This window comes from Narcine bancroftii, chromosome 3 (assembly GCF_036971445.1).
Source record: "Narcine bancroftii isolate sNarBan1 chromosome 3, sNarBan1.hap1, whole genome shotgun sequence".
Lineage (NCBI taxonomy): Eukaryota > Metazoa > Chordata > Chondrichthyes > Torpediniformes > Narcinidae > Narcine > Narcine bancroftii.
The window spans coordinates 150,759,271-150,774,231 of NC_091471.1; positions in this window are offsets into that span (position 1 = coordinate 150,759,271).

Sequence of the window (14,961 nt, forward strand, 5' to 3'; positions counted from 1 at the left end):
GTCTTTCAGTCCAGATCAACTGAAATGTTCACCTTCTTCCATTAACGTGGCTTCCCCTCCACTACTATCAACTCAGCCCTCATGTGCATCTCCTCCATTTCCAATTCATCTGCCCTGGCTCTCTCTGCCCCCATCTGCTCACTCATCAGCCTGGTTTCCCACCTAAACCCAGAACCCTTCTGAAGACTACTGTGAGACGCTACCCAGAGTTATTAGCTAATAAAAGCATTTGTTTTCCCACCAGTCATGAGAGCTTTTATTTGTGCGATGATTTTATTAGCTTATTCCCTAAACGATGGAAGTGCTACTCAAGCCACATATGCTGCTGATAGACCCTCTGTCCCCCAACATGGCTGAGGAGTTCTCGTGCTGGTAGGCTGCTTTTAAGCCTATCTAAACACAACCAGGTCCTCCACCCTGATGAACTCAAGAGATCCGCACTTGTTTCAAGTGTAGAAAAGATAGGGCATGCAGTCATCAGGGACTGCTCTACATATGATGCTGCCATTAAGACATTGAAGGCTCGGTACCTGAAATCTCAAAACGAGGAGCTAGCAAGGCACTGACTTGCTTTATTTCACCAATGGCCAGGAGAATCCATGGATAACTACCTGCTGGATCTGTGGACACTTGCCAAGAAGTGCAGGTACAAAGCGGCTATGGGCCACATTTGTGAAGATGAACAGATCTGGGACACTCTAGTCGTGGGGGTTCCGGTCAAGGTACATGAGGCAGTGACTGTAAGAAGGACCTGGATAGCCACGTTGAACTGGTCAAATCGTTGGAACAGGCGAAGCTTGAGAATGACAACCTCGAAGCCAGCGAGCTTATTCACCCAGGTGACCCCTTCTAAGGACCAGCTGCTCTCGCTACCCCAGCCCTAACAGCTGCTGCTTCCCATGCTAAAGAGTGCTTTATCTGCGGCAAGAGCCAGCATCCCCATTCTTGTTACCTGGCTAAAGACTCAGTGTATTCCAGCTGTGGCAAGAAAGGGTGTTGGGCGAGGCTTTGCCACGTGAGGAGAAGACCGGGGAAGTCTACAGCCTGCACCACTCCCTAATCCAATTCCAGCCCCAAGCTATTAGCCCTGAATTCACCTGAAACCATTTTCTGCACTACACACTGATGGACAGTGGCAGTGGCAGTGAGGAAATGGTGCAAAAAGGCCATTTCAATTTTGTTACTTTTAATGTTAACAAGCTTAATAATCCGATTCAGAGAAAAAGAGTATTGCTGTATATTAAAAAAAATTAAGGTTGATGTTGTTCTTTGCAAGAAACATATTTGACAGAGAAGGAACATCAGAAATTGAAAAGAGATTAGGCTGGACAAATTATAGCATCTTCGTTTAATTCTAAAGCAAGAAGGTATAGGGAGATATTAGAAAAGGATTTACAGCAAAATTCAACAGAAGTTAAAAAAATACTTTTAACTAATATGAAGTTACAATATATTTCATTACAAACATAAATTATTGAAGTTATTAAAAAGAACTAGACAAAGATGTTAAGAATTAGGAGAAAGCTCAAAGTATTAGTTTGGCAGTTAAAAACAGAACAAGTTTCTAGAACAATAAATGCTATTAGGGATGAATCAATGATTACATATAAACCTTAAGAAATTAATGATGTGTTTAGAAAATTTTATGAAAAATTGTATACTTCTGAATTAGTGGAGAATGATGTTAAAAATTATCATTTTTTTAAATCTGATCTGGATTTATCTTTTTTGAGTGGTAAGGATATTAAAGATTTGGATGCTTCATTTATTGCTAAAGAAGTAATAGCTGCATTTTGATCCATGCCAAATGGGAAGTCTCTAGGGGACGATGGCTTTACTTCTGAATTTTATTTTAAAAATTCAGCATTTATTAATTCCATTATTGATGAAAGCATTGAAACTGTTGACAGAGGTTCATTCTTTTCTAGATTCTTTTTCCCAAGCAATTATTGCAGCTATTCTTAAGAAAGATCAGGACATGTTGAAAGCTGGGACTTGTATTAATTTCATAATTGAATACTGATTATAAAATTGTAGCGATGGTTCTAGCTAAAAGGTTGGCTAAATATTTAGATCAGGTGGGTTTTATTAAAAAAATCATTATTTGGCTGATAATATTGTGAAGGTAATTTCTTTAATTAACTCTTCTCAGGAGGGATCCAACTTACCAATGGTTATTTCACTGGATGCAGAAAAGGCCTTTGATAGAGTAGAGTTTTTTATTTAAAATTTCAATATGGCCCTTTTTTTTATTGGTTGAATTAAGGCTTTATATAAAAGACCTTCTGCTAGAGTTGTGACAAATGGACAGTTATCTTTAACTTTTATGTTGACCAGATTGGCTAGACAAGGTTGTCCTTTGTCGCCAGCTCTATTTGCATTAGTTATTGAACCTTTGGCTCAGATAATTAGACATGATAGTAATATTAAGATGAAATTGGATTAAATAAAAAATTATTTTATTTGCAGATGATGTTTTGATATATTTAACCAAACCTCAGAATTATTTGAGGTGTTTACATGACAGATTGGAACAGAATTGTGAGATATCAGGTTATAAAATTAATTGGGAAAAGACTGAGTTTGTGTCAATACCTGAAATGGATTATTCTTCATGTAAGCATAATGTGAAATTCAAATGGTTGGATCAGATTAAGGATTTAGGTGTTCTGGTAGATTATAATTATAGTCATTTATATTAATTAAATTATTTGCCGTTATTGTCTAAAATAAATATGATTTAAATCGATGGAAAGATTTAACAATTACATTAGTAGGAAGAGTTAATTGTATTAAAATGAATACTTTTCCCTGAATTCAATTTTTATTTCAATCTATTCCCTATAAATGTCCTCAATTACTTTTATTTTTAAGGATTTAAATGTTTTGGTGAGGAAATCTTTATGGTAAGGGTATCTTTAAAAAATAATTACTTGCGAATATGAATTAGGAGTTCTACAACTCCCAATTTAAAAAAAATATTATGATGCAGCACAATTGAAATTTATTAATAGATGTTTGAAATAAATAAACTTTTCATATAGGCTAATATTGAATTATCTGAAATTGGCGAGAGGAGGATGGATCTGTTTATTTATAGATTTTTTTTTAATTTTCCTGTTCTGAAACATTTAATGGATTTATGGAATTTAAAAAAAAATGAAGCTATCGGTACTCAAGGTAACATTTCAGGTAAAACCCTTTTATAACAAAATAAGCTTCGCACTTAATAAGTGTGAAGGGGAAAAGCTTTTGAAGTTATGGGATCTAAAGGGTAATAAAGTGATGAAAGATTGTTATGAAGCAGGATATTTTATTTCTTTTCAAAGAATTAAAGAGATATTATGCATCTTCAAATACCCTTTTTTTATTATTGTGAAATTAAATTTTTATTGTTGCATCCTTTACAGTTACCTAGGTGGTCTAAGTTTGAAATTTTACTTACTGAGGGTGGTAAGAATGGATTTTTATCTGAGATGTATGTTTTTTTACCAAATAAAATGCCAAAGTTAGATTTACATATATCTAGATTGAAATGGGAGAAAGATTTAGGTATACTTATTTAACAGGATGATTATAGATGAATTTATAAAGGCATAGTATGGCGGACTGGTCAGCCACAAACGAGCCTGCAGCTGACGTGGACTTTTTACCCCCTCCATAAATCTTCGTCCGCGAAGCCAAGCCAAAGAAAAGAAAGAAAGAAGTATGATTAAAATCGTAAATGTAAGGTATTGATTAGTTTATTATAATTTTATTCATCAATTATATTTAACTCCGGAAAAATTAAAGAGATATAATTTTATTTCTTCGGATTTATGTTTTAGATGTCATAAGGTTGTAGGTTCTTTTTTTACACTCTACTTGGCCATGTGAAACAGTAAAAACTATTTTGGAATAGACTTAAGGAATTTTTTGAAGTTATTCTGAAAGTGACATTTTAATTAGATCCTTTAGTATTGTTGTTGGGTAACATTAAGAGGTTGAGTTTAGAATTAAAATTAAATAGGTTTCAAATTGCATTTTTAAGATTGGCATTAGCTGTAGCTGGAAGATATCTGGCAATTACTTGGAAAAATGAGAGTAATTTGAGTATTCAGAGTGGCATATGGAGTTGAGGTCTTGTATTCCATTGGAGAAAATAACATAATTTGCGTGATAATTTTTTTTATCATAAGACCTGGAGCCCATATTTGGATTATATGGGGTTAAATTTTTGAAATCCCTTCACTGCACAGTAGTGGTGTTACTCCAATCATGGTAATTAACTGATGAATTTTGTTGTTATGGTTGATTTTTTTTCCCTCTTTCTTTTCTTATGGGGTAGGTTAGAGGGGGAAGGGTTAGGAATGGGGTGGGGAGTCATAGGGATTAATTTTAAAATATATTTTTTTAAATTGTTTTAAAGTTTTATTCATTAATTGAACGTTTCAATATCTGCATCGTGATTTAATAAATAAAAAATAATGTCAAAGGGGAAAAATCAAAAATAACAAAATTGTTAAGTGGAGGATTGAGCTCTCCACCTACAAATATGACACCACCTATCGGCCAGGAGCCTTTAATGACCCTTCAGATGTCTTAACCAGAGGAAGCTGTGCCTCTGCACACACCAGCCAACTGCAGTCTCTGAATAATGAGCTCTGCCTTCCAGGGGTTACTCACATGGCTCATTTTGTCAAGGCGAAAAATCTGCCCTACTCCGTGGCGGATGTCAGAGAAATTATCAGGTCTTCTAGGTCTGCATGGAGTAAAAGCCACACTTCTACCGCCGTGCAAAGATGTAGTTGATGAAGTCATCCAGACCTTTCGAACGGATCGACTTCTCCTCTCCATGAATGGGAATACTTTCTTCCTCTGTATCATTAATGAGTACTCCAACTTCCTGTTGACCATTCCATGTCTAGACACGTCCATTTTGTCAGTAATAAAGGCCCAAGATTCCATTTTTTCCCTGTTCAGATATCTTAGCTATATTCATAGTGACCGGGGCTCATCCTTCAAGAGTGATGAGCTACGTCAGTACCTGCTGATGATGAGCATCGCATCCAGCAGGACTACTAGCTACAACAACTGGTGGAAACAGGCAGGTTGAAAAGGAGAATGCCATGGCCTGGAAGGCTGTCAAACTAACTCTGAAGTCAAAAGACCTTCCAGACTCACAGTAGCAGAAAGTCCTTCATATGGTGCTCCACTCTATCCAGTCGCTACTATGTACCGCAACCAACGCTACTCCTCATGAGCTCCTATTCACTTTCGAAAGATGTTCAGCATCGGGAAGTATATTCCCAACCTGGCTCATCACTCCTGGTCCAGTCCTTCTCAGGAAGCGTGAGAAGAGATGTAAGACTGACCTCCTGGTGGAAAAGATGAAATTGCTCAATTCTTTGTCTTGCAAAGATCGACTTTGTGTATCTGATCATGCAGCCAGCAGACATAGGAAGCAACATCATCTCAATAGATAGTCAATAACCATGTATGCCAAAGTGTAGTATCTGGATGGCAGAGAGGACACCATCTCCATCAGGGACCTGGCACCCACTGGAATAGGGGGTCCATTGCCTCAAGTGTCCTGTGAGCCAGTCAGGGCCTCAGGGAATCTGATTCAGTAAGAAAGTGCTTCCCCCTCCACCATAGACTGGAGACCAAGGCCGCAACGCCTCCCTCACAAGGGGACCAGGATCTCCAGACTCCTGGACCACTTAAATCTGTAAATTTGTAAATTACTCTATATTTTTAACTTTTTTTCTGAATCCACTTTTTAATCTTCATTCACAGACCCTAAATTCTGCAGGAAGGGGTGAATACAGTGACTGGGATTCACTGGTAGGGTGTGGTGCTGATGGCTGGCCCTGCCTCCTGGCTCCACCCCCATCTGCACACATATAACCCTGGTTTCCTGCCTAAATCCAGAACCCTTCCAAAGACTACTGTGATACCCTACCCATAGTTATGCTAATAAGTTTTTGTTCTCCTTCCAGTCATGAGAGCTTTTATTCTTGCTACAACTGTAGACGATTTGAGGAATTCTTTGTCTTGCAAAGATCGACTTTGTGTATCTGATCATGCAGCCAGCAGACATAGGAAGCAACATCATCTCAGGATAATTCAATAGATAGTCAATAACCAGCAGGGAATTCTTTCCATCCATGTGATACTGATCAGTCCCAACTTTCTGCCATGGCCTCCTTGGTAAGTCAGATATGGGCATGGATTCTTTTCTCCGCTTTGCATTATGTTTTAGACAGGTCTCACAGCTTGAAACCATCCTATAAATGTCAGCATTTATCCCTGGCCAATAAACAGCTGTTCTGGCCCTCCTCTTGCATGTTTCCATTCCAAGGTGCCCCCTATGCACCCTTTTCACCATCTCTTGTTGCAGTGATTGAAGAATGGTAATTCTGCACTGTCTGAGTAGAAACCCATTGACAGCACTCTGCACTACTCTGATCTTGTAGGTATTGCTGACATTCACCTCTAGGCCACATTGTTATGGGCCCAGAGGACCCCAAAACCCAGCAGCAATAGAAATTCTCCAATACAAATGGTTAACAAAAATTGATTTTAATTATGTTTAAACATGAAAACAGGATCAAACTTTAACTTATTATTATTAACTTAACCTAACTTAACCCCCTTCTAATTCTAAGTGCACAGGTATGTAATGTATACAAGTTCAGAAAAGTTATTTGATTCAGAGTCCAATCTCACTTCCCACTCCTCCAAGTTCACCGGTGTCAGGCAATTATCATACCATGCTCAGAATTTAACATTTATGAATTTCACCAGGCTTCGGTGCTTGAAAGGTAAATGGTTCCTGCTCAGGAAGGTTCTCATCAGTTTTCCGATTGAGAGATTTGTTGATAATTGGACACAAACTGATTCCTTCTGATCAGCCACTTCAGTGTCTTGCCAAAGAAACTTGCTCCATTAGGGTTTTTCAGATGATAATCTCTATTTTTCTGTTCACCACAGAGTTCCTTTTTGTTTCCCTTATTTCAAGTGAAACATTATACAGCCAGCCAGTGTGTGCGCACACTCTCTCTGTCTCTCTCTGTCTCTGAAAAAACTATTTGACTCTCTCTGCTTGCAGAACCATATGACCTTCCTAGAACAGCAAATTGCATTCAGACAGACTGTGGCACCTGTTGCTTTCCAAAACAATAACCCATTACTCCACAGCATGTCCAATTAACTCCTACTTGTGAAGTCTCTATAGGCATTCTTCAAAGTTTTTGCAAAGGCACTCGGAGCCTGGATTGTTTGGCTTGAGCAGAGCTCCAGCATTTTTAAAATAAGATCTGTTTTGAAGTGTCTGTATTTGTTTTTAACCTAAAAAAAACTGCCACAATTTATCTCCTTTAAAACATATCTATACATGACATAAAATATAATATAATTTTTCCACAATACCTCATTCAGATTCTTCTGTCGAACTGTGTCCTTTTCTGTCTCAGCTGTGATCTGCTTGGATTTCATTTCAGATACAGGAAGAGATTCAATGATCAGGTTCATGTTGAGATTTATATCTGTCGCTATGGAACTCTTATTGAGTGCTTCATTCTGTGTTCTTGCCTTGGACAGCACAGCAACCTGGTGTCCAAACTAATTCAAAGTCATAATATTGTCATTTCATAGTCTTTGGATTTGCAGCAACATTTCACTGAGGTTTTTCTTAATTATGGCCATTAATGGCTTGTGGTCTGTCTCTACCACGAATGTTGGTAGACCATATGGAATTTGTTGGTTCATAGACCAGACTCTTTCTCTATCTGTGCATTCAGATGTGGCCAACTGGCATCCAATCTTCACCCACAGCCTGAAGTAGTTTGATATCTATTCCATCTTTTGAAGCATCCATAGGTATATTTGTCCTTCTGAGTGAGTGAAAGAATGTCAAAAGCACTTGTTCTGTGGTTAGAGTGGTCTTAAGTCACTCCCATTCTTCCTCGTGGTTGAGCGTCCACTTGAATGTACAATTGTCATGTAACAACTCCCTCAGGTTAGAATAATACCTAGTGTCGCCGAGAATATTCTCCCAGAATCACAGTGCGGCTTTCGCGCAAACAGAGGAACCACTGACATGGTCTTTGCCCTCAGACAGCTCCAAGAAAAGTGCAGAGAACAAAACAAAGGACTCTACATCACCTTTGTTGACCTCACCAAAGCCTTCGACACCGTGAGCAGGAAAGGGCTTTGGCAAATACCAGAGCACATCAGATGTCCCCCAAAGTTCCTCAACATGATTATCCAACTGCACGAAAACCAACAAGGTCGGGTCAGATACAGCAATGAGCTCTCTGAACCCTTCTCCATAAACAATGGCGTGAAGCAAGGATGTGTTCACGCACCAACCCTCTTTTCAATCTTCTTCAGCATGATGCTGAACCAAGCCATGAAAGACCCCAACAATGAAGACGCTGTTTACATCCGGTACCGCACGGATGGCAGTCTCTTCAATCTGAGGCGCCTGCAAGCTCACACCAAGACACAAGAGAAACTTGTCCGTGAACTACTCTTTGCAGACGATGCCGCTTTAGTTGCCCATTCAGAGCCAGCTCTTCAGCGCTTGACGTCCTGCTTTGCAGAAACTGCCAAAATGTTTGGCCTGGAAGTCAGCCTGAAGAAAACTGAGGTCCTCCATCAGCCAGCTCCCCACCATGACTACCAGCCCCCCCACATCTCCATCGGGCACACAAAACTCAAAACGGTCAACCAGTTTACCTATCTCGGCTGCACCATTTCATCAGATGCAAGGATCGACAATGAGATAGACAACAGACTCGCCAAGGCAAATAGCGCCTTTGGAAGACTACACAAAAGAGTCTGGAAAAACAACCAACTGAAAAACCTCACAAAGATAAGCGTATACAGAGCCGTTGTCATACCCACACTCCTGTTCGGCTCCGAATCATGGGTCCTCTACCGGCACCACCTACGGCTCCTAGAACGCTTCCACCAGCGTTGTCTCCGCTCCATCCTCAACATCCATTGGAGCGCTTTCACCCCTAACGTCAAAGTACTCGAGATGGCAGAGGTCGACAGCATCGAGTCCACGCTGCTGAAGATCCAGCTGCGCTGGATGGGTCACGTCTCCAGAATGGAGGACCATCGCCTTCCCAAGATCGTGGAGCTCTCCACTGGCCACCGTGACAGAGGTGCACCAATGAAAAGGTACAAGGACTGCCTAAAGAAATCTCTTGGTGCCTGCCACATTGACCACCGCCAGTGGGCTGATAACGCCTCAAACCGTGCATCTTGGCGCCTCACAGTTTGGCGGGCAGCAACCTCCTTTGAAGAAGACCGCAGAGCCCACCTCACTGACAAAAGGCAAAGGAGGAAAAACCCAACACCCAACTCCAACCAACCAATTTTCCCTTGCAACCGCTGCAATCGTGTCTGCCTGTCCCGCATCGGACTTGTCAGCCACAAACGAGCCTGCAGCTGACGTGGACTTTTTACCCCCTCCATAAATCTTCGTCTGCGAAGCCAAGCCAAAGACTCCCTCAGGTACATTGCTTTGGAAGACAGTTATGGTATAAATTTACCAATTAAATTGATAATTTCCAGCACTCTCAAAATGCCCTTTCTGTCTGTGGGTCTGGTCATAGCTAGAATTGCTTTGACTTTGCTCTTGTCTGGCTCCACGCCTGCTTCCAACAGCTTATCTCCCAAAAAGGTGATTTCCTTTGCACCAAACTGACATTTTGCTCTGTTTAGCTTTAATCCATATTTCTGGATGTGTTCTGGCACTTTGATGAGCCTCTTGTTGTGTTGCTCCTGTGTGGATCCCTTTAGGACCAGGTCATCCATGTACACATGTACCCCATTTATACAGTCTATGATTTATGCCTTCTATGATGTTCTCCTTTGTCCTGTGGAACACTTCCAGAGCTGAACAAATTCTAAAAGGCATCCTTAAACAGGAATATCAGTTAAATGGTGTTTTGAATGTACAGTATTTTGTGCTATCTTCATGCAGTTTTATTTGCCAGAAGCCCTGGGATGCATCCAATTTGAGGAAAAAAAATGCACCAGCCATCTCACGTAATTTCATCCCTGGTTGGAATTTGATATTGTTCCCTCTTTGTATTGGCTTTCATGTCTTTTGAGTCCATGCACATGCATAGGTCACCATTCTTCTTTATGACACACATCACTGAATTCACCCATTCTATGGACTTCCTCCACTTACTTTATGGCCCCCCTAGTGTCATCATTCTGTCGAGTTCCTGGTTGAGCTTTACTTTTAGTGACACTGGAACCTGCCTTGGCACATTTCTCTCTTTTGTATATGTATCTTTTCTTGAGTTCAGTTTTTCCACTACCATTGAGGTGAAATTCTCCCTGGCCTGCAGAGAAAAGAATCTTAGGGTTGTATGTGATGTCATATATGTACTCTGACAATAAATTTGTACTTTGATCTTCTCATTAGATTGCATTGAGTTGATTTGATTAAATTATTATTTTTTTAATGATAAACTTATCTTTAATTTATTATCTCCAGCTAATTGACAGCTGGTCTATTCTTTCTGACATTTTGTCTGCCTCCATGGACATGAACTAAATGAATACTCACAGTTTATTTTTCAGCCTAGATAATCCTAGATGAGGTTTAAAGTGAGAGGAAGAAATTTAAGAGAGACCTGATGGACAGCTTTTTTTATAATTCAGAGTGTAGTGTTCATATGAACTAAGGTGTGAGAGAAAGCTATAGAAATAGGTTCAATTATAACAGTCAAAAGGCATTTGGATAGACATATGGAGAGGATGGGCATAGCAAGATACGAACTAAATGCAGGCAAATGGGACTAGCTCAGAAAGTCAACTTTGTTTGAATGGGGAAGATGGACCAAAAGACTTGTTTCTGATTAGAAAAAGTGGATCTGAATTACGATAAGGGTTACCTAAAACAGGAACACCTAACATCCATGCCCTTGAGTTCTAGGCTACACAAGAGGAATATAGTATGTTGTTCCTCATGTTTAAGGTTGGACTCACCCAGCAATGCAAGGGATATTTGAATGTTGATGAGGTTTGAATGTTCATCGAGTTTATAGAGCTAACAACCTAGGCTGGTTCAAATTTTCCATCTCACCTTTACCTCCTCCTTCTCTGTCTCTGTCTCTTTCTCTCTCTCTGTGATTCTCTCTCTCTTGGCCCTTTTACACAGCCACATTTATTACTGTATAGCTTTTGTGTAAAAGGAATGGGGAGGAGGACATGGAATGGGGAGGAGGACATGGCATGGGGAGGAGGACATGGCATGGGGAGGAGGACATGGAATGGGGAGGAGGACATGGAATGGGGAGGAGGACATGGAATGGGGAGGAGGACATGGCATGGGGAGGAGGACATGGAATGGGGAGGAGGACATGGAATGGGGAGGAGGACATGGCATGGGGAGGAGGACATGGAATGGGGAGGAGGACATGGAATGGGGAGGAGGACATGGAATGGGGAGGAGGACATGGCATGGGGAGGAGGACATGGAATGGGGAGGAGGACATGGCATGGGGAGGAGGACATGGAATGGGGAGGAGGACATGGAATGGGGAGGAGGACATGGAATGGGGAGGAGGACATGGCATGGGGAGGAGGACATGGAATGGGGAGGAGGACATGGCATGGGGAGGAGGACATGGCATGGGGAGGAGGACATGGAATGGGGAGGAGGACATGGCATGGGGAGGAGGACATGGCATGGGGAGGAGGACATGGCATGGGGAGGAGGACATGGAATGGGGAGGAGGACATGGAATGGGGAGGAGGACATGGAATGGGGAGGAGGACATGGAATGGGGAGGAGGACGGCATGGGGAGGAGGACATGGAATGGGGAGGAGGACATGGAATGGGGAGGAGGACATGGAATGGGGAGGAGGACATGGAATGGGGAGGAGGACATGGAATGGGGAGGAGGACATGGAATGGGGAGGAGGACATGGAATGGGGAGGAGGACATGGCATGGGGAGGAGGACATGGAATAGGGAGGAGGACATGGAATGGGGAGGAGGACATGGAATGGGGAGGAGGACATGGCATGGGCAGGAGGACATGGAATGGGGAGGAGGACATGGAATGGGGAGGAGGACATGGCATGGGGAGGAGGAGAGGGGTGTCATTCCAGTCCCAGCTTTTTTTCTGGAATCAGAGGCACTAACAGTGCCAGATAGTCATCTGCATTAAAGTGGTGATCTGGCATTCTGATACAATGATAGGAAAGGTTTGTGTACTGTATTTTTTTAGTGTATTTACTGGTAAGCATTTAAAATTTGGAAAATATTAGTGTTGCTGTGGGCTGCTCATGGAGCGGGTGAGAGAAATCACAAAGTGTGGCTGGGTCCAGCACTAACCTGGCAAGGTATTTTTCCCAGGTCTGCCAGATTGAGCTGCAATTATACAGCAAATATAAAAGGCAGAGTCGATCTGGCTGACAATGAGTAGTTCACCTGGAAATACCTAACTGGCAGGTGCTTGGGGTTTAACTATTAAGGATGTTTATACATTGTTCTACAAATGCAGGAATCTGAAATGAGCTGGAGATGAAATGGCTGGAGCTGGAGATGAAATAGTGATGCATCCTCTACTAGACTCACTGTTTCATTAGGAGGGTGAAGCACTGATGAGAGATGATTTAAATCATAAGTACATAATTCCTGGTTTTGACAGGACAGATGTGAATGGCTGTTGGTCTTTCAAAATAGGGCTTGATCAATCATGAATAAGATGAAAAGTGTAACAAAGGCCACTGAATCTGGAACTCTACAGAAAGGTGTGAATGCTCAGTTACTGAATGTCAAGACACTCACTGACAGTCCTTCAGATATTAAGGGAGAGAAGATTAATGTTAGAGAGTGGCATTGTGATAACACACTCTCAGCTATCCTCGGGTGTCTTGAGTTGCCTTTTGCTGTGAGTAAGCTGGTCTGTGGGTTTGTCCTCAATTTGAATAGCCTGAAACCCACTCCCCTGCTCTCCCCCGAAAGCCTGCCACCAGCCTCCAACGATAGGGATTACATAAGATGGTATGTGAGAAGAAAGAACAAGCTTCTATAGATCAATACTTCCAGTAGATCTTCCCACGCTCTTTTATAAAATATGTGCATGTGTTTTATCCCCGCTACTATTTTCTCATGTTTTTATATTAATTGTTGTGTGCTAATAAAAGCCATATTTGATAACAAACCTTTGTGTTCAGTCTCATCTCTCTCGAACCTGGCACTTTCTTAACGCAATGACCAGTGTGGCGACCAATAGGTGACCACTGGGAGGGTCTCCCGGCAGCCCGTCACCATCTCCCACACTGATCCCACCACCCTACTCCCCACTGACAGCCCTAATTTCAACTTCGAATATGAGAATGGGGGAATATTTCTGAGCCATTTTTTGGGGGGGGGAATAAAAGTGGGATTAACATACCATCAAATACAGTATGTTATACATGACACGACATGCTGATGTCAACGTTGCTGTGTTATAAGTCCTACCTCTCTTTTTCCCAGAATGCCAGCTTGCTGTGTAAAATAACACACTGACCTGGCATTTTTCCAGCTTTGATCAGTTCTGTGTGAACAACCAAAACTGTTAATGCCTGCTTTTTTTTTATATGGCAATGTCATGGGATTTCTGTGTTTATATTTAAAAAAAACATTGTCTCTCTGTCTCTAATCTCCTCCCATACCTTCTGTCCAATACCCTCTCACCTCTTGGCACCTTCCCAGATTCTCCCCCGCCCCCTCACCCTCTTTATGGTTGCTATTTTCTCTTCCCATTTTATTCTCAAGATGGGAATCCCAAGCCAAAATATTGACTAACCATTTATCTCTGTAGATGCTGCCTGTCAAGCTAAGTCCCTCCAGCTATTCATTGTTCACTCAAGCTTCCAGCCATTGTATGATCTGGTATTCAACTCTGTTGTCAACTGAACACAGAGAAATAGGTCACAGATTCTGACAGATTATTTTAACGCTGATAATAAAATACAGTTGACAGCTTAGTTACTAATTAGAGTCTGACCAGAAAGAACAAGGCTCATCAAAAATTTGAGTGAAATAATTTCCCCTTTTATCCATTAATGGATGTCAATGGACAGTAGTTTGCAGTACGTGGATGATAGATCACAGGGTGTTATTAGTAAGTGTAGATTGTGGACAGCACCAAATGGATGAAATCATGCCTTGTACATTTTTCAGTATATTAAGGTACAAACAGGCATAAATGATTTGATAACAAAAAAAAAGCATGTGTGCCAGTAAATCATAGAATACAGATGGTTTCCATAATAACTCAATCTCATGATTAATGCATCATCCTGGAACTCATGGATTATGCAGTGAAGCCATCATTTCTGCAGTCACCCCATAACTAGCTTGTTAAGACCATTAAAGTAGCATAACTGGCATCTCCAATTCATTTTCAGGAGGTTTATCAAACTCTTTACAACTTTCATTTGGCTCTTTCATGCTACAATGTCCCATTTTAGCCATCAAGCGTACATTTTCAAGCAACTGTGGTAGCAAAACATATGGTTACATGTGCAATCAGGGTAATATTGCATGCCTAAAATAATTTTGCTTTGTCTCCTTATTAGAACAGATAGGCTCCAGAACTTATCAACTGAAGGAGCCAAATAATCAAGTTCAAGTCCCCACGCTAGCACACTTACCACCACACAGATATAGAAATTTGCCAGGGGTTCCAATGTCATAACCAAACCTCTGCAAGTTCCTGAGGAAGTAAAAACCTTGATGTGCTTTCTTCATATTAACATTGATGTGCTGGGTCCAGGAAAGATTATCCAAGATAGTGATTCCCAAGAATTTAAATATGCTCACCCTCTCCACTTCTGATCCCCCAATGACCACTGGATCATGCATGTCTGTTTTTCCCTTCTTGAAGTCAACAATCAGCTCCTGGTTTTGCTGACATTGATTCTGATGTCTTTGTTGGTGAACCATT